Genomic DNA, 27,916 nt, shown 5'->3' with positions numbered 1-27,916 from the left:
CTAGCCTCTGATCCATCACAGGTCAGGCTGGTTCTCCTTCACCTTCAGTGGATTTACCTTGAGGAGCCGGGACAGGACTTGACCCTGGTCCCACTCCTTCCAGGGCTAGCCAGGCGCTGTGGACAGACACAGCAGTGCGGCTTGGACAATTTGCTTGCACTCAGGAGAAGGATGTGGGCCCCAGGAACAGGAGCCTGCGTGAGACTTGAAAGCAAGGCTGGGTTTTCACATCGCCTTTATGTTTTATGAGGGTTGGGAACATGCTGTCTGTTTACTAATTATCAAAGCGGTTTTTATGACTTCCCCAAAGGAAAACAAAAAAGGAAAGGATCCAAGTACATCTTCCTTTCGGCCATGGATGAAAGCTTGACCTTTTGTGCCCTTGGGGATGGCATGGTTTGTAGCCCTGGAAAATAAAACTCGGGATGCATGTTCAGGAAAGTGAGAGGCTTTGAAGTTAGAAGCCAAACAGGAACAGCTGTCTTGGATGGCAGGGCCACGTTGGCCTGACGTGACAGACCCGTCCACGCACCATCCCTTCCTTCCCACGGGGCTTCTGTTGGTGTCCCGTGGACACTCAACATTGATTAACAAAGGATACATTCAACAAGGCCAAGACTCCAGGGCATCTCAGTGTCTGTCCCAGAGGAAATAACACGGTCACGTTCTCCCCACAACCAGCCTTGCATGGAAGCCTCAGATGCAAGGAAAATAGAAGCAGAGAACAGGCTGTTACCGCTGAAAATCTCATTATAATGATTTAAGACTCAATCAAGTTTGACTGGAACAAAAATACTTCTGCCTTTTTAAGCTGCTGAGGCCTTGGAGCTGGCATCGGAGCAGAAAAATATTTTCTGCGAAGAAATTTTTATTTTCTCTTTGGGATCTATGTATTAGGTTAAATGCCATCAATCACCATTGAAAAATTAGCGTAGAACATTCTTTTCCCCGGAGAGGATGCGAAAACCCTCGGAGTTCATCAGTTACCATAACCACTGGGCCCAGTATTTATTTGCATTCTTACTTTGGTCTCTTTTCAATGGACAGGCCCTTTACAGCTTCCTTCCTGTTTCTATCTGCGGAAATTGAACAGTCAAAATGGTAAATAACTTAGCCCTATCAGTTCCCAAGACTTAGGTCCTTTCTTTTATAGTCTCTCAAAAATCAATTCAACTATATCACTTTCTAAAAATAAAATTTAGGGTTGCATTTATTGTTCTAGCTTTGTGTTAAACCGTTTGAAGAATTTATGACAATGCACCGTTTCCAGTGAACAACGCTTGGCTGATGTTCCCAAACGCTCATGAAGTTGGGTTTGCAGCATAGCTCAGTTCTGATTTGAAACTTACAGTTTACCATAAATGCCCCCCAAGTCATTAACAACATTCCCCTAGCTGTAGGTTTTGCATTGGGATTGCAAACAGGCGCCATGTTTTCTGCGCCCCATCTGTGGCGTGTTGGATGCTACGGTCAGTACCCGGAAGGCAGCACCAGGGAGATGGCACCAGGGGCCTAGGAACATAGAACCGTTGTTAGAGAAGAATTCAACCACAGCCAGAACAACAAAATCCAGAACAACTAAGCTGGATTAGCAGTAGGACCCTGTGGCTTGAGTTACAACAGTAGGAATTGCCTGTTTCAACCCAGACTGTGAGTAACAGCCTCTGAGCATAGAGGAGCAGCGATGTCGGAGCCCTAGGCCCTTGGACATTTGGATCCGTCACTGAGATGGCTTTGCCAGCAGCTGAAGGGCCAGAACCTCGGAGAGGCCAAAGCCTGTCCAGAGGGCCATGAAGAAAACATCCGCTCAAAAAGTAAATCAATAACATTTGCTCTTTTTAACGTGTTGTTAAAATGTGCACCTCATGCTTCCTTGCATCCGTGATGATGTTTTCTTGGGACTTAGAAAGTCACCACATCCTTTCACGCAGGAGAGAAGGGTTCTTTCCAAAGGTGAGCTCACGTTGTTTTTCACAAAGTGAATGAAGATTCTGGAACTCCACCCCAATTATACTAAATTAAAATATTTGGGGTGAGGCCTGAAATGTCTGCATTTTGAACAAGCTCTCCAGATTATTTTTATGTCATCAAGTCTGAGCTAGCTGTGAGCTGGATTAAGAACCGGAAAACCAAATTCTAACTTTAAGGAAGCCTCGCTGTTTACCCGAGACCTTGGACGTGTCATTCTTCTCTCCTGAGCCTCGGTTTCCTCAGTTATAAAGTAAGGGAAGTGGGAAGGAAAACTGAGCCTCCTTCTAGCTTCAGTATTTTATGAATATTCCTGTCCTTCCTGGTATGCTGGTCAGCTGTGTTACTTGGCTGCTTTATTTCAGGAAAGATTTGGCCACTTCATCAACCCACCACCACTTCTTTCTTTTTCTTCAATATTTACTTATTTGGCTGAGCCAGATCTTAGTTGTGGCACGCGGGATCTAGTTCCCTGACCAGGGATCAAACCCAGGCCCCCTGCGTTGGGAGCGCAGAATCTTAGTCGCTGGACCACCAGGGAAGTCCCCCGACACCACTTCTTAACAGCAGAGAACGGCTGGCAGGTCATCTGCCAAAGCAGGACTTTGTCTCCGAGCAAACACAAGGTGCTCTTCTGACTGAGGTTTAGGGCTTGGAACTGGACCTTCCCCTCTGTCTAAACAAATCCTTTCCTCTTTTTCCACCCAGGTTAGGGCCTGGATCCCTTTCCTGTCCACATCAGCTCATATTTCCCTCCCCTTATCTAAATCTCTTGCCCTCGCCTTTACCATCAGCCCCAGCTTCTTGTTCTGTCTGCTTTTTCACCGTTGATCTGTGTGGATGGATGGGGGTCTTGGGATTAATACAGACTCAGAGCCAGGCGATCGGGGGTGAGTGGTGCCCTAGGGGGAGCGCCTGCCTCTCGTCTGTTTGTGGGGATGAGACCACGCAGCAGAGCTGCTTCTCAAATGGGAGATAACAGGAGCAAGCTCCTGCACAGGATGAAAATGTCCTCGCCTTGCAAAGCTTCATGAGTTTAAGCTAAATTAGATAATACCCTTCTTTTCTGTCCCTCAAAAGATGGAGAGTAGCTGACATTCCCAAGGAGCTACCACCTGCCAGGCACTGTGCTAAGCTCAGCACCGCCACCCTGTCGGGCAGGTCCTATAATGAGCCCCATTTTACAGGTAAGGGGAATGAAGATCAAGAGGTCAAGCGATCTGCCAAAGGTCACATAGCTGTGCGTGGCAGGGTCAGGGGCCAAACCCAGGTCTATCTGCTTCCATAGCTCTGGCCACCAGACTCCAATCAGGACACGGTAATATGTGTTGGCCGACCTTGAGTTTGTGTCTCTGCCACCACTGGCCTTCACGCTTCTCTCTTCCCTGGGCCTCTGTTCCCTGGGCTGGTTTCCTTCTCTGTGGAAGGAGAGTGCTGGGCTGCCGTCCTGACAATGGATGGGGGGGCCCTCCTCGCCCCCCAGGCAAGGGCTCCCCGACACCCGCTGCTCAGTCTGGTGACCAGGGGCCTCGGCTCCATTTTTATTTGAAAATCACTAAGTAATCACGGGGTTTCTTTCATCTCAGATGTCCTTTCACTCAGTCTACTTCTGTTTAGGAAGCATATATATATACATATATATGTATATATATTTTTTATAACTTCAAAAATATGATCCGAGGGAAATGAGTTCAATAAGCGGACACACAGGAGTCGGGAAGCAATGATCTACAAAGCGGCCTTTATCACCGTTAGAGCAGGTAACGCACGACACTCCCTCCCGGCTGCCACCTGCTCTAAAACCTGTTCCTCATCTTGTATCCAGTCTCTAGTCTCAGGTAAATGTGTCATCAGGTCTCCATGCCCAGGGCAGGAGGTCATTTTTACTCCTCCCTCTCTCTCTTCTCACATCACTTCACTCTGGGTTACAAGCCTCTGACCTCGCTTGTGGTTTTCTGAATTTGCCAAATTCCTCCCCGCCTTCATGACCTGACGCGCATACCCCCTCCTCCTGAGAAAGTTTCATCCCTGTTGTTTACCTGTGAGCATTCGGGTATTCCATCTCCGGAACTTCCCTCTTGTATAGCTTGTATCACATTTAATTCTGACTGCTGGTGTCGATTCCCTGTCCTGAACTGTGAGCTCCTTCAGGGCCATGACCGTGTCTGGATCACCCCCTCCCAGTACCAGGTAGCCAGCAGGTAGCCAGCAGGTGCCCCGTCAACGTCCAGCGATCACCGAATGAGTAGATGTGGTCACGTCTACTAATTACAGCTCTTTGGGTCAGTTCCCAATGTCAGGTTTTGTAGCCTCACACTGGACAGGACCCTGTGTGGATAACTTCAGGGGATTTTTTTCTATCAGGCACAGTGATCCAGGGATTAGAAGACACCCGATCGGGGAGATAAATCCCCCCAGTGATTCTGGGCACAGCATGGAGAATGGGGTGCAGGAGGCTCCTGACAACACCCTCCTCCCTTGCACTGTCCCAACGAAGGAGCCAGGAATCAAATCCTCGGCCTTACCAAGGCGGGTGAGTTTGACCAAGGAAGCGGGTATTTAAGGACATCCTACTGGCTAATTTCAGATGTTTGAGTGGCAGTCGTGTAAGTGAGACACTGGATTTGCTCTCAGCTTCACCGTCTTGCAGAGTGGGGACCAGTGGTGGTGAAGTTTGGTAAATGAAAGGAGAATGATGGAGAAACTCGGCCTTGCAGGGCAGTCGTCTGTAAGCACAAGGTGACCCACGGCTGGCAGGGTCCCTGCCGGTGGGACAGCCGTCTGTCAGGGTGCTGGACAGGGCACCCCACTCACAGAGGGGTTAGACCAGACGTGCTGCGCCCCTCTTAGCTTCAGGATTTCCGCTTCGACAATTTGGGAGAAGAGAAATACTGAGCGAAGATGATCAACAGTGGAGGGGACCTTTGAGATTTTTCTTCCCACAAATCATATTAACTCTCCCACCTCCCCCAATTTTAAACTTGCTTTGTGGCTCTTGATAGAAACAATTTGTGAATAAGACTTTGCCATAAAATGAGCTTTCTGCATCCTAAGCTTCTTTGAGGCCCGACCCCCGAGTCGGGGAGATGGCTGGTCATTGTATCTCTTCTTATTACTTGGTGGAGGAGCCAGACTTAGCCATGGGGAAGTATCCCTTTCTGGCCCGTTTTCAATTATCAGAAGATTTAGCAGGCTTTCGGTAGGGGGGGACCCTGCTCATCCTTGCTGCCCTGCGATCCCCCGAGTTAGTCTCTTTTATCTCTTTCTGGATGTCCCGCGTCCCGCATGCCACACTCTGCTGCCTAAATAAAACCGTAAATCTAGCTTTTGTGTCCTGCTAATCCTTTTATTTCCTAAATCTCATTTAATCCGAGCGGCTGTCTTTCATCTCCTTAACTGTCCGCAGGGTCACCCTCGCATCCCATCAGCCGTCCTTGCAAATCCTGGGTAGAGTTGAAAGGCTTCCCGGAGTTTCCCCGATTACAGGCAGACCAGGCCACACCAGGCAAGCGGCATAATAGGGACAGGCCCCACCTGGGTGCCCCTGGGCCTGGGAGAGAGACCTGGGCATCGCTCACTGACGGCGGAATGAGCCATTGTCCTCTAGATGCCCCGGCTTTACTGTGGGAGAAAGAGGCTGCGTTTCCGACCTCAGAAACGTGGGATCACGGGCCAATGACAAAATTAAATTGGGCTCAGAGAGACACAGAAGGGCCAGTTCATGCTAATGAATTTTATTTTTGTCTAACTCAAATGAAGTTTGGTTTGAAGAAAATGGAAAATTAAGTAAGACAATGTCACTGGTTAAAGGGACCCAACAGGCAAATCCACATATATCCAAAATGAACATTTCCATTTCAGCTCCTTCTAGATGCGTATGTGGAAAAGGGATGTAATAGGACCATTACAATACCAGCCATTGCACTGATCATTGTTATCATCACAGTCTCTTTGCTGAACTCTGTTTTGGTTTGATTCCCTGTACACGGCCCAACCTTCCCGGTTCTCATCTGCTGCCTTACTGGCCCGTTCACATATTGTCTGGATTTGTTAGTTCTGTTTTCATGAGAGTAGCTGGAAATCTCTGAACTCGGAGTTGGAAGTGTTGGTGTTTCACCGAACTTTGAATTAGACTGTCAGCACCTGTCTGGCTTTTGCTAAGCCTTGGTGACTTCCAGCACTTCTGTAACATTAGCCAGGGAAGTTATATGGCCCTTGCAGGACTGAGTGAGGATTAGATGAGATGAAAACTGTGAAGCAGCTAAAGCGAGTGACACACAGGGGGGAAAAACAAACGCCAGTTCCCCCCCCCGCCCCCCGTCTACAAGGTTCTTGTGAGGGAGGATTCATGAAATATGAGTGTGTAAGAGATCCACACTCTCTACAGACAGTAGGGATACAAGTGGTGTTTGCATACGCCTTGTGTATGCAACGGGGTTATAAACCACGTGAACTCTAAGGATGTTGGCTGGGGTCTCCCCACCACCCTGCCAAGAACCTGGAAATGATATCAAAGTGGAGGAAAGGCATATCTCCAAGGCCGATGTGATGAGCAGTTGGATTCTCGTTCAACTCACCAACACATGGACCAATCTAGAGAAAGACATTCTTACCAGATGAGTCAAGGGGGTTGTGAACATGTGGCAGGTGGAGGGGCAGGTCGGCACAGGTGGCCCGGCTCCCCGGGAAGGGAGATGCACTCCCTGGAGGGCAGAAGCTCTCTGACCAACAGCAGCATGTTCCGTCCAGCTCTACTGCTCAGGTGGACGTGAAAGCATCTTCATCTACAGAGAGAGAAGGAAAACACTCCTGGTAGAAAGAATACATTTACCCAAATTCTCTGGGCTTCTCAAGCTATGAAACTATTCTCGGGCAGAATAGTGCTGTGAGAATTGTTTTTAAAGTCTACTTTTATTTCAGTGTTAATCTAGAAAAATTACTTGTGTTAGAGAATCTTTAAGAGGATGTTGAGAAAGAATTCCTATTCTTGTCCCCTGGCCCTCACTCCTGGCTGGTCAACAGCCCTGTCACACCGCCAAGCCAGGACAGACGTAGGAAGAGAATCGATGGGCCTCACACTGGTTACCACTGAGATAAGTGGCCACAATGGGGCGGGGCCAGGAAAGGCCGGGCACCGAGGAGCAGGAGACAGGGAGGCGAGTGGACAAGCGGGAAGAATGAGGGCTCGTGTCAGTCCTTGTGTCCATCATCCACTCGAATATTCCCAGGTCACGCTTTAGGGGGCATGTCTGGGTCCCGGCGGTGACGATGGATGTCCAGGGAAGTACAGTGTATTCACACGCGTGGAGTCACTTTGCACACGGGGTCGCTGGCCCTCATAGCAGCCCTGGAAGGTATTCTCAGAAATGGTTGTTCCAGAGATTAGTAATGAGCCTGGCCGCACAGCCAGGTGGTGGCAGGTGGGAATCTGAAACCAGGGCCGAGGACAGCAGGGGGGCCTCTCCTGCCAGGATGTCAGTCACACTGTCCCATCTCCTCCTGATTGTAAAAGTTTCTTGTTCTTCATTGAATTTCTATCCAGCGTCCTGTGTCTCCCTAAGAGGCACTTGAGAGAAGAGTTATGGGGTAAAGTAAGCAGCACAGAGACCATTTCTAGGGTGAGCTTTTAGGAAGGTGCCCCCTTGGGAGCATACACGACGTCGGGCTTAAGTCTCGGGACCCTGTCCCGGGGCAGCACCAGCCGGCCCAGTGCTGGACGAGCCTTTAGAAACGGCCTCGCTCGCTTTACAGGGAACAGAATGGAGGTACAAGGTAGGCAGGGAGTGAGGTCTGGAAAAGGTCTTCCTTTCAGCCAGCATCCGGGATGGGAACTTAGTTCGCACCTGACCTGGAGCTGAACCTCCGTCCCTGGCTCAGGTTCTGGGGCAGCAGCCGTGTGGGTGCCAGGGAGCCCGTGCCAGTTCCCAGCCTTCCCCTGGGAATGAAGAAGAAATAACAAAGAAAATGCCAAGAAAATCAGCCCCGTAAGCCAGGAAGCCCGGGGCCTTTGCTCAGCTGCATAGGCCACAGCAGATGTGCCAGGTGCTCAGAAGGACCCAGGGAGGGCCCGGCCGTGGCCCCTGGAGGCCCCAGGGGGGACACGAGTGTGGTGGCCGCTAGGTCACTAAGAGACTGTCCTCAGATGGGGATTTCTCAGGACCACCTGGTCCGTATGGTGGGTTCACAGAGGCCAGAACTGTGACCACCACATAGCTCGGGGATGCTGTCTGCAGACAAGGAGGCCCTGGGCACGTGACCCGTCCGCAGCCGAGGACCACTGCCCCCACCTGCCCAGCCACGCGGGAGGTGCTCCGTCACTCTGCGACAACACGCAGGGGCCCAGTGAGCCGCCACCCGTGAGCTGATGGGGGACAGACAGACAGACGAAACGTTCAGGAGTCACCGCGGAGCAAAGGGGCAGATGGGGTCTCAGCCTCTCGCCTACCCCCTCGTGGGTCTGCCGCCGTCGCTAAATCTTCTCTCTTTTCTCTGCGTTTCTGCAGCCTGGCCCCTTCCCACGCCCCCAGGCTGCCCTGTTCCCTGTCAGCTCCCTGCTGTCCATCCCATGTCCCCCTCAATCCCTACTCTCCCACCGTCTGCTTCCCCTTGGCTGCAGACCCCGTTGGGCCTCCCACGTGATCCCCAGGCTCCAGCTGCCATTTACAAGTTCAAAGTCCCAACTCCCGGCTCCAGCACAGGAGCTAGGTCTCCATCTCCAGTGCCCACCTGCCACCCCCAGATGGGGCTTGCTCACCTCGCCAACTCAGGGTGTCCACGTCAGAAATGACCTTCTCTCCTCCCAAGCCGCCCCATCTCCTGTACCTCCTGTCTCAGAAATGCCACTGTCACCGACTCTGCTGTCCCAGTGAGGGTCTGTGGAGTCATGTTTTTTCGTGCTTTTCCTTCCCGGTTTCCCCCTCCCATCCTGTGGCTGTCACTCTCCATGGCCCTCGTATGTGGCTGGTCCCCACCCCCATCCTCTCTCTCATCTTCTCCTGCCCGAGTCATTCCAATGGCATCTTTCAGGGGACTTACGCCTTGGCCTCTGCCGGAGGGCCTTTCTTCCCTCCCGTAAGCACAGGACACATCCTTCATCCTTGCGGCTTGGCGGGCGGCCTCACTGACCATCTCCAGGTTGCACGTGGCTCCCCTGCCCCTTCTGGACGAGATCTGGGGTCCTCGGGCCACAGAGAGCTGCCCCTGGGCCGCCTCCTGCTCTCCTGGCTGAGCATACCGGTGGCCTGTGCTCAGCACGTTCGCTTATGGAACATGGGTAAACGGGCGACTCTGGAAGGATCGGGCGCAGGACAGAAAAGTGAACGTTGGCGCTTTTGCACCAAGGGCATGCTTACAATCAGGAGCTTTATAATTTCTAATTCGTCCACGAACGTAGTTTCTGCCAGGCACTGCCGACAGTGATGAACAAAACAGGAATAACTTGGAGCCCTTGAGGAACCTACATTTTAGTGGCAATATAAATAACTCAAGTAAATCTTGTCAAATAATGACACGGTTTCCAGGGAGGGTAGAGCTGAGGAGAAGAATTGGGGGAGGGGGAGGGGTCAGCAGGGCGGCCTGGGGTGACAGCTGCTGAGTCAGGACGGCTGGAAGGACAGCAGACCCAGCCGACAGACCACCGACCGGGAGGCCGGTCCGTCGGGGTAAAGAGCACAGGCGAGATCTCGGGGTCCCCATGGGCCTGTCCCCGTGGGCCTGTTACAGAGCGGGGTCTTTTCCCAATCTGGGCCGTACTTCAGGGAGAAGGAACGCAAACGTGAACGCGTTCAGCCTGGCTCTCAGAAAAGGAAAATGTCCCGGATGTGGGGGGATGGTGAGGAAAAGACAAGGAGGCGGTCACTCTCGGGGGGAGGGAACCCTTGGGAGCTGCAGTCCCCCCCCCTTAAGCTCATTACCGCTGCGGCGGCATCCCAGCCCCAGCGCGCACAACACTAAGGGTTTCTCGGGAGCCCGGCCTCCGCTCCGCGCTCCGTCCTGCCTCGTGCGCCCGCCCTTGTCCCCGGGCCCCAAGTGAAGGACTTGGCTGCTAGCCCTGCTGCGGCAAAGAGAGTCCGAGGTGGGGGGTGGTTGTTTCCAGTACGAGAAGGAAGTGGTGAAGCAGTGCGTGCCGGGGAGCCGCCCTCTCGGAAGTGTCTGAGCGGAGAGAATCCTCGGCCTGGGTCTCCTTCAGCTGCTCTTTGGAGACACCAATGCGGACGCCACTGTGGCGGGGATCATGAGGGTCCGCCTGTCCCAGGGCACTGGCACCGTGAGATCGCAGGTTGGCTCTGCACCCACTGACCGGAAGGGGCATGGGGCACATATTAGGAAACAGCCCAGGCCAGTGGACGGAGGTGACAGGGACCCGCCAGACCCTGGCACCTGAGGTCACCCACCCGGGAGCCCTGCCCTATCGCCCACAGCAAGCCCACCCTTTTGCCCTGGATCACTCTCTTCTCATGCCCACTCACAACTCTTAAGATGCTAACTAATGCAAAGCACTCTGGGCTAACGTCCCCAAAGTTGTCCATGACTTAGGGTGAATTCATTTAATTGGATTCTTTCTCAGGGCTGCCCTGCCCTAAGTGGTGGGGATTTCACAGCACAGAGGGAGGCTGGGGGTGAGATGGTGCCCCAGGCACCCTCGAGGCTGGGCTAAGGCCCCTGCCCGGTCAGCGTGTTAGTGTCCATGCCTCCGCAGACTCGGAACAGCAGCGCAGGCCCGGGTGGCACTGTGGCTCACAGCATCCCTCCATCCCTCGAGGGATGACCATCGCAGGTAGACCTTGAGTTCTGAAGGCTCCGCTCTCTGGTCTATGAAAGGAAGTGCTGGGAGTACATTCCTCAAAGGACTACTTCAAGACTCAAAGAAATGATCCCCGCTGGCTGAGCACACACCCCATGCCAGGGAATCCTGGGGACACGGACACACGATGCCACGTGACTGTCTGCCAGGCCAGCCGGGGGCGGGGCCCTGGGGTGTACCCAGAGCTGCAGGCTGGGCCCCTGCCTCCCGGGAATCTGTGAGTATGGATGACGGTGAGGCCTGAGGTCAGCAGCCAGGCATTCCTCGCTGGCACCGCACCCGCCTCGGCTGTCTGTCTGTCCTCTGCCGGGTCTGAGTCCTTCTGACCAGGAGCAGAGAAATCTCCCTTCCAGAGGAGCCAGCGCCCCCTCAAAGCCCACGCCTGGACTTCTGAGATACAAAGCTTTGAATAAGTCACTGCGGCACAATTTTTATCAAAGCTAAGATTCCGTCATCTTTCATGGGGATGAAAGACACACTGGCATTTTATGTTTTGTAAAGAATGGAAATACGCTGCCAGTGAAGCTGTAACACGCTTGATGGGCAGTTGCATCCTGAGTTCAAGGATGTCAAAATGTTGGGGAAGAGAATTGGAGGAGGAGGGATGCTGCATCGCTTTGGCTGGGCTGGATCCCCTCTCGAGGTACGTGTCACAGGCTTGGCAGGCAGACCAGTTTGAAAATGGATCAAACACTTAGGAACATTCCTTCCAGTAAATCCTTCTGTAAATGTGAGAACTTCTCCCTCTATTAAGTTTTATCCACAGCAGTGGGAACAGCACCCCTGTGTAGGGCGGGAGGTGGGGACACACGGAATTTCTCCTGGGAATGAACAGTCTGGGCCCCAGGGTAACCCTGTTACGTCGCGGGCCCGAGGCTATGTGGCTGGATGTGACAGGTCAGACCTTCCGGCAGCACCGGCTGTGGGGGGCTGGCTGGGGGACCCCCTCTCCGCGCACTGGGTGCGTGACTAGACCACAGCCCGTTTCTTCCAACTCCCTTGGCTACCGCCACCCAAGAGTGGATGAGAAAGACTGACTAACTCGTGTGCCATCTGAGTCGGCGAACAGGTCCTGGAAGAACCCAGAAATCTTGGTTTCCTAGAACTTATTAATTTTAGGATGCTTATAGAACACACACACACCACACAGATACACAGCTCACACTAACTGCCTTCACTGCCATGAACAGAATAAATGGTCTGTTTGCAGGGGAGAAGGGTGTTTCTGGAGATGGGAGGGTATCAGCATAGCAAAGAATTATCCTGAAGCCTCTTTGTTTTCTGTACCTCGAGGAGGATAAATCATATCTGCTTGGCATAAAACTTATTTTTTTTAATGAAAACAGAAGGGAAACCCTGTTGATAATCTAGTCATTGATGGGTTGTGGAAAGTATGAGAGTGAGAAAGAACCTTTGGAATCACACACACACGTACACACACTACTCACTCATGACTTTGCAATCCGAGATTGCCCTCAGATTTCCTTCTCTTGATAAAGAAGCTATTGTTTTTTTCTGGATGCACAAACCTAAGAGAGGGATGGAAGGTACCAAATTATCAGTTGTAGTTCAAATTATTTTCCCCTTTAACCATAATTTTATCAGAAAACGTACATTGAATATAAACCATATCGTAAGGAATGTCCAAGCTTACATTTTTCACTTTTGCAAACAATTTATGTTAACCTGTGTTCTGCATTTGCACCTGGGAATAAAATATTTCTCTCCAAGACCAAGCCTGAGACAAGGGAAACCCTTGAAATGGTGTTCTTGGTGAGACCTCATCTGTGGCAGAAAGGCCCCAGAGTGACCCCAGTTAGATGCAAGCTGGTGCAGAGGACGGCCTTCCTGGGAAAGTAAACCTCAGAGAGAAAGTTACTCTGGCCTCCGAGTAGCCCCACCAGGGACCTGGGCCATGAAGTAGGTTTGCAGTCTCTTGGTGGGTTTTTACACAAGAACACTTTATCCATGTTGGTAAAATCCCAGTCTCTGGGGCCCCCTTCTTCGGGCTTTGAGCTCGTGGTGGGGGGAAGGGGAGGCAGTTATAGGGGTGGGTCCTGGCTGAGGGACAGGGCAGCCTCTCCAGGAACAGTCTAGAAACTCTCGATTGCCAAGTTTCAGTGATTGGTCCACCTGAGTCTCCTCCTGGGGAAAGTGGCTGGTGGGGCCCTGTGTCTACCAGACTATAAGGCCCCTGCTCTCCCCTCAGCTTCTGTCTGGGGCTCTGAGCTTCTGCATCCACTCGGGGTACCTAGGGGAGCAATTCTGGATAAATTCCCAGATGTTGCCCCTAGAGCTTTTGATCCAGTAAGACTCACATCTTTAATAAACACTGTGCATAACTCTGATATAGTTTGTCTAGTTCCCAAATTTGACACGTTTCCTTACATACAAGGAGCATCCTTAGGGAAGCAAGAAAAGAAAGTAGAGTCCAAATCAGTGTGTGTTTCTCCTTGTTAGCAAATCAGAAAAGGCAAGAGGATGTATCTAACTACGGATTTCAATTCCTAATGGTTTTCCTCTCCCGTCCATCTCTAGCTAACGCAGCGGCGTTAAATTCATCAATCCTTATGTTATTAGCCAATATGTTTATATCAGGCTTCATTCCAGAGAGGATTTCAAAGCCTCTTACAAACCATATTGTACATAAGCTGAAATAAAACTGATAATAAAAGATTGGGAAAACTACAGACTAAAAGTCAAAACCGCTCATTTGAAAAATGTTCATTGTTACGTTGAAACATTTCAACCTGATTCTCATACTTCATTCCCTCATAAAAATGGGTTCCTATGTACCCTTTACAATCATTCTTAGCATCATTAATGTGACCTAAATGTTTTAAAAACATTAAAAATTCAGAAGAATCAACTTTTGATAGAGAACTAACACATTATCAGGCAGAAAGCTGGAAAATAAAGATAAGTATAATGATTGAAGACAATCAACTTTAATATTTAGGTCTGCTTCCTTCATTGTGGAGATAGGTATAAATATCCATAAGGATAGACTGGATATATCAAAATTGAGATTATGCTACTATAAGTTTTTTTTTTTCAATTCTGCTTTACATGAAATGCTCAGAGCAGGTAAATTTATAGAGAAAGAAAGTAGATTAGCGATTGCCTAGGACTGGGGAGAGTCGGGCTGGGAGGTGAGGAGAGAAGGAAAATGACTGCTAATGGGCAAAAACTTTCTTATTAGAGTGAAAATATGTTCTTAAATTATTGTGATGTTTGAGCCACTCTGTAAATCTATTAAAGACCATTGACTTGTACACTTTAATTGGGTGAACTTTACTATGTGTGAATCAATAAAGCTGTTTAAAATATTTCAGTTAGCGGCCTACCAAGATTTCACAAAATAAATTCCATATTTTCATTGAAACTTTATTTTATCACTTTATATTGAAATGAATATCAGCGTATGTTAGTTTGTTGTATAAATTTCACCCTGTAAGGTGTTTATTACTATCCAGTTTGAAAACTTTACAAAGTATTTTAATAAAATGATATGTTCTTCCAGAAAAGAAAAACCATTTCCTGAATGAACATACATAACAATAGATATGGACACATCCATCCATCCATCCATCCATGCATCCATCCATCCCCCCTCTAGTCACAGAGAGCCCAGCTGTGAGCACAAGGCATTAGGCTCTGCCTTCACCAGATGATGTTCTCAGGGGCCATAGCAAGTGGAGGTGCAAACACCTGTCCCTCCAGCCACTCTTCTACCAACCACTAAACCAATTTGTTAAATAAAATATGACAAGCACCTTTGAAAGGAAATGCTTGAGGCAGGTATAGAGTCATAGAATTTCGAAAGGTCCATAGCAATTTCTGTAATTCTATCATTTTATGGACACGAGAACTGACCCACGGGAGTTCAGTGATTTGACCGAGGGAGCAAGTATGTAGCCAAATGGAAACTTCTAAAACGCACAAATTCAGGTATACAACCCAGCAAAAAAAATCATTTTTCTCTCTGGAGGCATATTTATAAGTCAGATTTTTGGGAGAGTCCCAAACATTGGTACTTTTATTCTTTTCCAAAGACCGTTAAAAATGTGTAAGTATATAGTTATTTCTTCCCTTTGCTAAGACTTATAAAAAATAAATTCCAAAATCAAGAGTGGTGTTTTTCTAAGCATGTTTTTGATTCCTTCGTCAGGCCATATTTTTGGTTTATAAAATACAGTCACCATAACCACATTCTTCTCAAAAAGAGTAGGTGGTGGAGGCTTTGGAGTTCCCTGTCCTCGGAGCTGCCAATGTCATTAACTTGCTAAACCTGAACTTCTGCTTCACTCAGAATCTTTAATTACTCCCTGCCTCTCCCAACCCCTTCATTATTACGAGCAATTAACTTGCAGAGGTAACGTCATCTTCTTGACATCTGGAAGATATTACCACTTGCCTCCTTTCTCCAAACCAAACCCCAGTCCGAGGCTGAGCGGGACCCCAGCACCAGCGTCTGTGAGGGTGGGATGTCCAGCCCAGGGTCGCTGGGTCACTCCCAGACTGAGGACAGTCACCCGACCTCGTCGCCTCAGTCGCTCATCCGTCAAACCAGAGATTCTGCTGTATCTGTGTTTCTCAGCCCCCGATACTCAAGCTTGGGGGCATGTGAAGACACTAAGGAATACGCTGAATGGTCTTCCTGGAAAGTCATTATTTGGTAGAAACGGAAAACATTATTATTTCATTAAAGCAATCAGAGTTATGAAAGAGTAGAATGTCAAACTTACAAAAGTACTAAAGCTAAAGTATGACCTTTCAAAAAAACATGTCCTGTATTCAGTGAAAAGTTCTGGTTAAAGCAGAGCCCCCTCGGCCCAGGCCCTTGGGTGGGATGCTGTGAGCACAGTGGTGGCTGGTATTCTCGGCGCTAAAGCCCAAAGATCCTGCAAAGACAGGATAAGCCTGGAACAGAGGTCCTAAAGAAGGTCTTCATTTCATTAGAGAACAGTCGCCCCCAGAGAGCCTGAAAGGCATTAGTCGCCTTTTCATTAAGCTGAGATCTGGGTTCCCATCCAAGGGAGAAACCCCTCCCTCTGAGGGATCCTCACCCACACTCTCAGGCTCACTTTCTTCCAGTCCTGATGCTGGGACCTCAGGGGTCTCCATGCCCAGCCTGTGGGCTGCCACCCCCATGGCAGCCCCAGGAGGCTCCCCATACCTGCCCGCCCAGCTTCAGACCCTGGAGGTGCCTTCAAGGTCATGCTCTGGCCTCTTCCTCTCCAATCTGTTTGCTTTTATTCTTTTATTTTGCACATCAGTCTGTACATTTTTGTTCCTTCTAAACTTTGCTATGATAATACTACATACCATCATGCCCCAGTTTTCATAAGGTTTTTCTTATACTGATGGCAAGGGCCCTGTAAATATTACTTTTAGTCACTGTGTCACATTCCATTGTATGTTGTGAGGGTTTTTTTTCCAAAGATGTTCGCAACAATTTCTCCCCCTCCTTTGCAGTGAGACTGTGACCCTCCCCCTTCAAGGGGCTGGGTAGGCATCTATTTTATTTCCCGGGAATTTGGGCTGCCTTGGGACTGGCAGGAGGTGGTGGAGGTGATGCCAGGAGACTCCAGGGCTCCAGGAAGCCCAGCCCCTCTGCCCCCACCTCCAATGCCCTGGAGGGCTGAGATCGAAGGTTCCCAGCCCCCAGCCAGCACTGCTGGCCAGGCATCTGTGTAAGGTCCCCTGGGACCCTCCAGCTAGTCCAACCACCCAGTGAAGAATGTGCCACGTGGCTGGACCCAGGTGACACGGCCAAGAAGCCGCCTGCTGACCACAGAATCGTGAGAAATAGTGAATAACTGTTGTTTTCAGCCACCGTGTTTGGGCTGCTTCATGGTGCAGGGAAGGCTCACTGACTTTAATGGGAAAATGGTGAACGTGACAAATTTACGATTGCACCGCGGCAAACCCTAGGAAGCATTCGCCCTGGCCGAGCACTGGGATTAGCTGATGGTGGTGATGTGGGTGCAGAGACCTAACGGGAACAGAAGATGGTGAGGCATGTGCTTGTGGTCGAGTCACGTACAAGAGCGTTATCTCACTGCAAAGCCAGGCAACCAAAGCTCGACGCCCTTGAACAACATCAGGAATGTTCAAGAGCCCGGGCACTGTCACCGGAGAGACACAAGCCTGACCCCTTTCTCTGCCACTAACTAGGTCAGCTACTCAGACTCCTAATCTCTCACTGTGCTCGTCTGCATGATGGAAACACATCAAATGACACTATCATCGTGAGGGTCCGTGGAGAGACCACGTGTGAAATGCCCCCCTCGTTTCTGGCGCACGGCTTGCTTTGTGGATGACGGGTTCCCAGCCAGGGTCACACGGCTGGTGGGTGAAGCGAAAGCCCTGTCTCTTCCCCATCTGACTCCAGAGGTTTTGCTCTTGCTACTGTTTTTCACTTTTTACTCCTAAGGCTCAGCCTGGAAAACAGTGAGGAACAGATTTTCTCCTGTGTCTGTTCATACTCACGTATTCAATCCATTTTGATCGAGCACCTACTAAGCGCCGGGCACCCAACTCTGCTCCCAGATAACATGATGAGGCAATGCAACGTGAGGGTCTGTGGGGGACAGGTGTCGATAGCACAGACCACAGACGTGAACGTGATTGTCAACCATACTCAGTGCTGGAGGGACAGGACAGTCTCCTAGGAAGCTGAGGAGAAAGGATGCTTGGCCTGGACCAGGCGGGGGACTGACGCGCGGGGAAGCTTCTGGAGGAAGTGCCATCTGCGCTGAGATCTCAGGAACAAAGGGGTCTTAACCAGGTAGAGGGCGTGATGGGACAAGCAGGGACGATTCGAGTCAGAGGGACAACGCGTTTGAAGATCCTAAAGTCAGAAGGACTTGGAACTTTGCGGGAACTGGGGGAAAGTTCACGCGGCTGGGGTCAGAGAGCAAAGGGCAGCTGCTCTGAGGGAGTGGGAGGGGGCAGGGCCACGTCCTGGGGGCTCTGGGGCCACACTAGAGACCACAAGCTTCATCTCACAGAGAGGGAAGGTCTTGAGGAATTCCCAGCGGGGCAGTGACATTAACGCGGTGGTGGTATCTGGGGAGGCTGCCAGCACCTTGGGTCTCCAAGAAACAGCAGATGACCCATTAGTGATGTTGGATGTGACCTCGGGAGATAAGATGTACCAGCAACTCATGCGGTACGGTGGTCCGGGCTGAGGTCGGGCCGTTCTACTCTAGCACCTGATACAGGCATAGAGGAAGGATTTGTTCAACAAAGGAACGAATAAATAAACGATTCTTTGATGGTAAACTTTCCAGCACCTTGTTAGGCCGGCCAGGAAGGCATCTGAGCTGATGCCTTAGGTTACATCAACAGGGGGCAATGCCCGCGGCCTGAGGTTAGGGACAGGCTGATGTGCCCGGGGGGAAGCGAGAGAAATGGGGGTGTCTTGCGGCCAGAGTCCCCAGAACTCTCCAGTTGCCTCTGGCCTCTATTTTGTACACTGGCAGCTAAGTCTCCGTTGAACATCTGTTTACAAGGAGTTTACAGATCCTGAGATGAAAATCATGGCGAAGACACTGGAAGCTCTTGATCGCCTTCCTCTTTCTGTGGTGGGCGCCTCTGAGGCTCTTTCCAACCCTGACCCCATCTTCTTCAATGGGGATCACTGTCATTCAAAAGACCCACTTGTTGCTTAAAAAATAGTCATGTCTTGTTTTCAATGCCAATTCTTGTATGGGAAATAAAGGAAGGGGCCTTTTTCAAAACTGTTTTGCACGTTTTCCTTCGATAAGCCACATTTTTCCTTGCTTCCCTTATGAGATCAAGTGTACAGACAGGGAAACAGGCAGATGGACATTATGGGGAGAAACCTACTAAAATAAACACAGCTCTTTCTACTCTATATTTTAAAGATTCATCCATGTAATTCAAGAGCCATCATTTAGAAGCAGACCCACTGGAGGCCACATAGCACGAAGGCCTGGCAGCTCCGCAGTTAGTCATCCCCTAAGAGCAGGTTGGACTAAGGCTGCGTCCAAAGACACTTACATTTCTCTCTGAAATCCATTCTTTCGATAATGAAATGGGTGAAGAGTTTAAAGTCAGCACTTAACGATATTCTGGAATGTTCTCTCAAAAGAGAAAAGACCCTTGGAAAATGCTCCCAGGGCTTCAAAGACCTAAGTGTAGGGCCAAGAGGACTAGGAAAGGGCCTCCTCTGAGTAACAAGGAGCTGAGGACCTTCCCTTTGACTTGGTAATTTAACCTAAGAGAAAAAGAAGCAAAGAAAAGCTTTATTTCAGCATTAAGCATACAGTTGGCATTCACCAAGTGTTTGTTAATAATAATGACTGATTTATGCCAGACCCCCTTTAGAGCAAATTGTCCCAGATCCAAATTTCACAATGAGCCCAAGGATTCCAGGGCCCTGGCAGGAAGCTCGAAGGGCTTGGAACAGCTCACACATCACGCAACTGCCCACCCCCAGTGTGTTTTCTCCCACCCCTCCGCCCCACCTCCACGCACCCTCACATCCAGTGGGGTGCCCTTTGGAGGCCCTCCACCCCATCTCCTTAGTTAATAAAGGGGTGTTGCTTCTTCTCACCTGTGACAGGCTTTCTGTGTCTCCTTCACAAGATAAACCAGGTTCTAGCTGGGTTCTTCCTCCTGAGAGCATGAACTAGAACAGCCTTTATGAAAGAAAAGGACTCGGGGGAGCGGGGGAGGGGTGGATTGGGAGTTTGGGGTCAGCAGATGCAAACTAGTGTATATAGGATGCATGAACCACAAGGTCCTACTGTACAGCACAGGGAACTCTATTCAATATCCTGTGATAAACCATAATGGAAAGGAATAAGAAAAAGAATATATATATGTATAACTGAATAACTTTGCTGTACAGCAGAAGTTAACACCACATTGTAAATCACCTGTACTTCAATAAACCTTTTTAAAAAGGAAAAGAAAGGACAGGACTCGGCAGCTGCTGCAGTGACCAGGTGATAGTGGGAAGGCTGGTTACTTCTCCAAGTCCCTTCTCCTCTGTTAGAGAGTGCAGGGCCCTGCCCTTGGGCCACTTCTCATCCTTCTTCTCTGCAGCAAAGGGGATACTCACCCACTTCCAGTCCTGATCACCTGGTGTGTGTCCAGCCTTTGGGATAATATCATCACCCAGCACATTTTCCCAAGTTTGCAGGTGAGCGAAGAGGCCACAGGTTCTGCACGTTTAAGTCTCTCAAAGATAAACCCAAGGTCATGAGCGCCTGGCTTGACCAGGCTGCACCACGTTCACAGGGACCCAGACCCGGGGTGAGGGGGTGCCCAGGCTCTAACGCCCCCTTGCCGACTGGTCCAAGAGGAACGGAATCAGATTCTCGTCTCTCGGCTTGTCAGACAGCTGTGGGTATTGCCAGTCTCAGTGCCTTTTCTGCCCCAAACACATCTGCCAACCCACACAGCTGTTCACACCATCCTGACTACCTGCCAACGTCTGCCAGCGCAGGAGGGGCCGGATGGCTCTGCTCACAGGTACCATGCAGAGAAAGATGCTGTGTTGTTTGTGTCGTGTTATTTGAACTTACTTTCAATAACTTTCAATTTACTTTCAGTAATTTTACTGAGCTCTGTTGTGTATTAACATACGTGGGAGAAAGAGATTAGTAACAGCCAAGGAGAAGGAATTTCATTTTTTACAGATGTGGTTCGCTTTCTTTCCAATAAGAGCATGGCTCCACATCCCCCACTGCAGTCCGCAAATGTACTCAACAAACCGGGCCCCTCGTGTGGGGCTGGCATTCGATGGGACCCTGAGGACTCAGAAGTGAGGAACAAGATGTGGTCCTGCCCTCAGGGAGCTTCCGACAGCTGAGAGCAGAGACCGCCAAGTAAAATATGAAGAAAATACAATTTCAGTGTTCTGTTTTTGATTTCAGTGTTGGCTACATAGGTGTGTTCCATTAGTGAAAATTCAATGAATTGTATCATCAGAAAGCTAAAAACACTTTTAAAAATCAAATGACTCAATCCAACGTATGACTGTATACAAGGGAAACAGACATTTTCCCAGGCTCTGAAGATCGTCCCCCTAAAACCACCTTCCACCTGGGGAGGGGCGTCTGACCCTGGGCAGAGTTCTTCTCACCAAGATGAAGGGTTGGGGGCATCTCACCTGGTACAGAAGCTGCCCTTGATGGATGCCCAGGTGAGTCCAATCAAAGCAGCAGGAATCCTGCCGTGGTTCAGGGCCAGATCAGAGCCTTAGGATTGGGGCAAAGGTCAGACGGTGGTGAGAAGTTCCTGGTGTGGCTGGTGCAGCGTGTGCTGCTGTGTCGTCTGCAGGAGCTCCTTCTAGCCGTGACAGGATCTCAAACAGAGACTGCGGGGTATGGAGGGGTATCTGGCTGCCATGGACCAGTGACAAAAAGCGAAAGAGACAAAGGTCTAAACCAAGAGGCTGAGGACATGGGAGAGGATGATGCAGGCAAAGCAAATAGGCAGATGACACAGCGACGATGATCCCAAACTCCCTCGGGAAGGCTGAGACTGCTGCTTCCAGCCAAGGTAGACCAGCAGAGCTGGGGTTCATGCCCTGCAGAAAACCTTAAAACACTGAGCAAAACATCCGAAATGACGGTATCCAGACATTACTCAAGTGGCAGCACTGAGAGGCGAGAGACGGGATATACGAACAGACCAGGGCCTGTCTATGTATGAAAACAGAACTCCAACCCATGTCCTGCAGGCACCAGCCCGGGGAGTAAGACCACCCCCTCTAGCAACCAGTCCAGGAGGCCAAACCATAATCCCTATGACACGTGGCCCCAAATGTCCAGGACTTGGTTAATAACTGACAGTTTCCCTAATTTTCACCTCCAACTTAGGACCATGCAGAGGAAGGCTGTGATGTTCCCCTAACCAACCAGACAGCACAGTCCGGTCCTAGAGAGCTTGCCTGCAGCTTCCCACGCCCGCAGCCCGGAGGCAGGGTGTTTGCTGGTTCTCCTTTGGTGGTCTTCACTGACTTCCACGTAGGGGAATGGTGAGGCGAGCCTGTGACCACCCAGCTCACTGCCTGCAGACGTTCCAGGCCACAGCTCCGGGAGGGCACCTCGGTGGACGCCGGAGGTGCCCAGAGCGGAGCAGCCAGAGGGAGACAGGCTGGCTGGAGTTGATGGAGCAGAATCTGGGGGAGGAAGGAGCTGCCCGGACAGAGACCAATCCCGGCTACAGGGTCAGCCAGTTAGCACAGGGGCAGCTGGAGCTCCTCGCCCTGGGGAATTTGAGAGGCGTGGAGGGCATACCTCTGAATTTCCCTGGTCAGAGGGGCTAGGAATCCAGGGTATTTACTCCCCCTCTCCCCATCCACCAGGGGCTCGGGCTGCTTCGTAAACATCAACCCTCCAGCATCTCTGACTTACTCTCTTCCCAGGGTAGGGAAAAAAACCCTAGAGGGAGGGTCACAGTTGGGGTAAGTGTAAAGCACTAACAATGCTGCATTACTTTTCCATTTCTAATTTGCAAAGAGTTTTTTTTTTTTTCACGTACTGGTAATGAACTTTTTAATGAACTTTTAAAAATATATTTTATACATCTATTGATATGATCATGTTTTTTTCTCTTTTATTGATGTAGTGAATGACACTGATTCATTCTCAAATGTTAAACCAACCCTGATTTCCAGAACAAACCCAAATTGTTTTTGGTGGATGATCATTTTTATACGTTGCTAATATTCATTATAGATTTCAAAGTATTCCGTATACCATAAACATACATGATTTAAGGTAACCACTAGCACTTTATTTAGGGTTTTTGTATCTTTGCTTATGAGGATGACTGGCCTAAAATTTTCTTTCTTTTTAGTGTGCTTGTCAGGTTTTGTTATTAGCTCTTCTGGGTTCATAAAGTGAGCTAGGAAGTAGGCCCCTCTTTATATTTTCTGGAAAATTTTACGTAAGATTGATGAGAAGAATATGCCAGTAAATCCGCCTGGGCCTGGAGATTTGGGGAATGTGTTTAATTACAAATTCAAGTTCTTTACTAAAAATAGTACTATTCTGGTTTTCTACTGCTTCTAGAATCTGCTTTTGGCAAGTGGTATTTTTCAAGTCGTATTATCTAAGTTGAAAAATATGTGTAAAGTGAAGGTTGGCAAGATATCAAAGATAACGGAATTTAATTATTAGCGCAATTGTCTGAGTGATCTGTTGATGGGCTGGTGATGTTTGCCAGAGTGAAACAATAAAGACTCATGTAATTAATAAGTCATTATACATTTATTTCCTGAAATTTATTTCCTTGCCTTCCTTCTAATGGAGTCACTATCTATGTCTTCATAATTGAAATTTTTATGTAATTTGTGTTCTGTTGTCACTAATGCCAAATGAAGCAAACTTTCTTAAGTCATTGTGGTTATTACACTGACTTTAATTTCAATTTGGAGAAACTATTTTGCCAAGAGAATAGCAACTGGAATGTCAACAAAAATGTTAAAGAGATTCTTAGATTCAGATGAACTGAAAATGTGACATATCATGATATATATGTCATAACGGGTTATTTGAAAAAAATTGTCTTCATCACAGAAAACCTTACGAAATATTTTAACTTTATTATATAAATTGCTATCATTTATGTTATGATTTTCACCACTGATAACCACACAGTATTTCAGCTTTTCTTCTTCCAAATTTTAAAATTCTAGTTTCTTATGAAGAAAGTTGAAAATAACAGTTATACTGCTCAATTTCTTTAAATCTCTTTAATTAAGGTCATATTGTACCTTTTGGTCTTTAATGGCCCGAATATTGTCTCTATAGAAATTGGGTTTGGGATTCTTTGTATGTGAATCTTTTTCTTTTTAGTGATTTAAAAATCTCTTGTAGTTTATTGGAATTCCACTCTTATTGCAGATTTCACATGAAATTTTTTGTTTCCAACAATTTATCGTAAATAACTTCAGATACAGCAAATCAGAAAGACTTTTCAGTAGACACCTTATACCTACCACCTGGTCTCTACCTTTGACATTTTACTTTCATTTCTTCATCCATCCAACTGTTCACCCACTTATACATACAGTAATTCATTTTCTTTCTGATGCATTATAAATTACGGATATCAAAACATTTCCCCTAAATACTTCATCACATGAAATTTCCTTGGATTTTAAGAACATATTTTCTCCAAAAATTAACAGTTTCACTACTTCTAAAAGTGAAATATCAATAGCTAAAGCTAAATCTGTTACGATAACATTATATTCATAGTAGGAAATGGTTCACATTCACAGTAATTATAACTGTGAGTATCACAATTTAAAATTCAATTCATTTTATCCAAAGATCACAATGAGCTTTCTCTTTGATGGTATTCTATTATTTTCTTAACTCTTCTAGTGTGTGCCATGTCATTTCTCAATGAAATCTAATTTTTAAAGCATTCCATTGGCATTCCCATCATGTACCCCAAAGTGGCCATACGGTCATATTTTATGTGTTTCATAGGAATGTTCCTTTCGGGGAAGATGCAAAAAAGTCTCATAGATAATCACTGCGTGTATCTGAAGAATGTCATTAACACCCTCACAGTTGAGACCATAGCCCCTTGGTTCAAATTCATGCTAGACCTCTTGTACTGGCACAAGAATCCTTTTGGATTTCTGGTCAGAATTCTGGTTACACCTTTTCCTTCACCAACCTGTGACTCCTCATCCCCACAGGCTATCCTAGAAAGGGTTTCAAATCAGTACTTAATGTTAAAAGTTATTTTTTCAATTATTGATTTAAGTCAAACCTGTACTTCCTATAACAGGTCTAAAACCAGTGAGCTGCTCACAAATCCCAATTTCCTTGTTTTTGTTCTGCTGGCAGTTCAACATGTGTAATAAATATTAGTTGTTCAATGTGACTTTTTCTCAGATACAACCTACCTAGTTGAAACAAGTAATACTTAATTTTCTTATTATTATGCATGTTTTTATCTTTCACTTTATCACTCCTTAAATTACTAATCTTATTTTGAATTCTCCCTCCTACAGATTCATCATTTGTTTTATTATTTTTATCTGTCTTTCATGTTTACCATTCTAGAATCAAATTCTGAAATTGCTCCTACTAAATCTGTAAATGCCTTATTATATTCTTTACATATTGTGCTGTTAATGCCTTAAAAAGCAATGTTACATGACTATAATACCCAAAGTAATCTACAGATTCAATGCAATCCCTATCAAACTACCAATGGCATTTTTCACAGAACTAGAACAAAAAATTTCACAATTTGTATGGAAACACAAAAGACTCCGAATAGCCAAAGCAATCTTGAGAAAGAAAAATGGAGCTGGAGGAATCAGGCTCCTGGACTTCAGACTATACTACAAAGCTACACTAATCAAGACAGTATTGTACTGACACAAAAACAGAAATATAGATCAATGGAACAGCATAGAAAGCCCAGAGATAAACCCACACACATATAGACACCGTATCTTTGATAAAGGAGGCAAGAGTATACATGGAGAAAAGACAGCCCCTTCAATAAGTGGTGCTGGGAAAACTGGACAGCTACATGTAAAAGAATGAAATTAGAAGACTCCCTAATACCATACACAAAAATAAACTCAAAATGGATTAAAGACCTAAATGTAAAGCCAGACACTATAAAACTCTTAGAGGAAAACATAGGCAGAACACTCTATGACATAAATCACAGCAAGGTCCTTTTTGACCCACCTCCTAGAGAAATGGAAATAAAAACAAAAGTAAACAAATGGGACCTAATGAAACTTAAAAGCTTTGCACAGCAAAGGAAAACATAAGCAAGACGAAAAGACAACCCTCAGAATGGGAGAAAATATTTGCAAATGAAGCAACTCTCCATTCTAATACGCCAGTTTTTAATCTCAACGATTACAACAGGTCAAAGTTGTAATTATTGCCTTCAGGTTGACTTTTTTTGTGTGTCATTCAAAATCAATAATTGAATCTTCATTGAGGAAGATGATGAAGTCATAGGGATTTCATATGACTTTATCAACTTGTGAATTTGATGAGGATAATTTTATTGCTCATATTTGTTGTTTTAATACAAAATTAAATATTCACAAATCAAGAATGTCTAATGTTTTGTCCATATTTTATGAGTCATGTTTAACAGAAACCTGCTTATTTTTATTTTTTCCAGTTTTTAAACATTTAAGCAGATTATGTTTTTGAAAATGTTCTTTATTCTCTTCTTTTTTTTCTTTCTGAGCTCTACTTTTACATTTTTATTTCCATTATGACCTCTATTTGTACTCATTTCCTCTTACCTAATACAAAGGGTTAAAAATGTAATTGCTTTCAAATATGAGTTATTTTCATCAATATATGTGTATACATAGATTAAGGTAAATGAAAAAAGAATTTTAAGTTATTTCGTATATATTTTCCCAAAAGTTATTTTTTCTAAAATATTCAAAATTATTCATTAAAATCTAAAATAAGATACAAATTATAATTAGTTGTCATTAATAAATGCTAATATTCTAAATCAAATGTGTTAAGTTTATATTTTATGAAATTTAAATAAATGTTATTAAATATTCTTATATATCTAGGATTTAATGTTATCTGCTTGCTAGTGTTATATTTAGATCAACATAAAGTCTATTAATCATTCCAGAGTTGATAGACCCCATGCTAAAATATGTTGCTCCAGAAGATAGGAAATTTGTTTTACAAAGTTAGTATCTTGATACCACAATCCAAAAAAGACCACAAAATAAGAGAAAATTATAGGCTAAATTCATTTATGGGCCTACATGCAATAATCACAAATAAAGTATTTAACAGTTCAAATTGCACGTACTCACTGAGTTCCAGGCAGTTTGAATGGGAAAAAGCATACACCTAGGCATATCTTACACTGAGGAAAAATAGAATATATGACAAACTTCCAGACAGGAAAATTATTTATTTGCAAAGTATAAAGAACCAGAATTGCAGCAGAGATTTTCTTTTACAGGGCTGGGGTGCTGGATGATGGTAGGATAATATCTACAGACGAGAAAGAGTTAAGCACTGCGACTGGGTCCTATGCTCCGGGCCTCAACAGGCTGCAATCAGGGTGACGGCCAGGGCTGCAGTCTTGTCTGAAGCCTGGGGTCCTCTGCCAGCTCACGGGTTGTTGGCAGAAGTCGGCTGCTTCAAGCTGTAGGAATGAAGTGCTCGGGTCTGAGGGCCTCATGGCTCTCCCCACAATGTGGAGGATCCAGCTAGCAGGTCCACAGATGCCTCACCTACAGAAGCTAGGAGCTAATAAACTTATGGTGATTTAGTTTGCCGAAATAGAAAATGAATGAATATGTTTACCGCATTCAGTTCTCATCTTTCAAAGGTCAAAGTTCCTGCAGTTTCTGCCTACTTTTGGTAGCTCTCCAGTAGCTTCTAGTTGTGACTACTTTTTCTTTTGGCAGCATTTTGTGCAGATTTTCTATGTTATGTGTAGGAGTACTCATCTGGCTAAACTTCTAGTCGTTACTAGAAGACAAAACTAACTTTCAATACGTCCATATTTACCTGGGCTGTCTAGAATCAAGCTCTTTTTCAATAGAAAAAGAATCCTTAATGAAAAGAAGGTAAAACTAAATATTTGTTTTCAGCCTTGTTGACCTTGAGAGTATAAGAGAATTGGAGGTCCAACAGGCACCCCTCAGAAAAGAAACACAGAGTCGGTCCGGAACTTGACCCCTGCCCTTGCTGCCTGAATGCTGACCCTGGAGTTTGATTTTGCTGCAGGAGAATAAAGAGTTAACTGTGGTGAGCATTGCAATCTGCTCAGCTAGGACTTCCCTCCTCATTATTTTTCTCCTACTTCCCATAAACCCTCCCTTGAGAACCATTTCAACAGGAACACGATCAGAGCATCCTATGAAATGGCAGTGCCGGGGTTAGTGAAGCATTTAGGAAATATGGTTTCCCAACAATATCTTGGGAACAAATAGGTCAGATGCAATTTTTATGTGTGATGTTCTATTGTTTTGTAGGAGAGGATTCTATGTTATGCCAATGTTTCCAATGGCTAAAAGAACAAATAAGACCAGTCCACATAAACCAGCCTTAGGGGTTTCACAGGCACACATACGCACTGCGTGGTGACTGCCCAGAACAAAGGTACCTGGCG

This window comes from Mesoplodon bidens (assembly GCF_964165515.1).
Source record: "Mesoplodon bidens genome assembly, chromosome: 13".
Lineage (NCBI taxonomy): Eukaryota > Metazoa > Chordata > Mammalia > Artiodactyla > Ziphiidae > Mesoplodon > Mesoplodon bidens.
The sequence above is the reverse complement of the archived record's forward strand: the minus strand, read 5'-3'. Positions refer to the sequence as shown.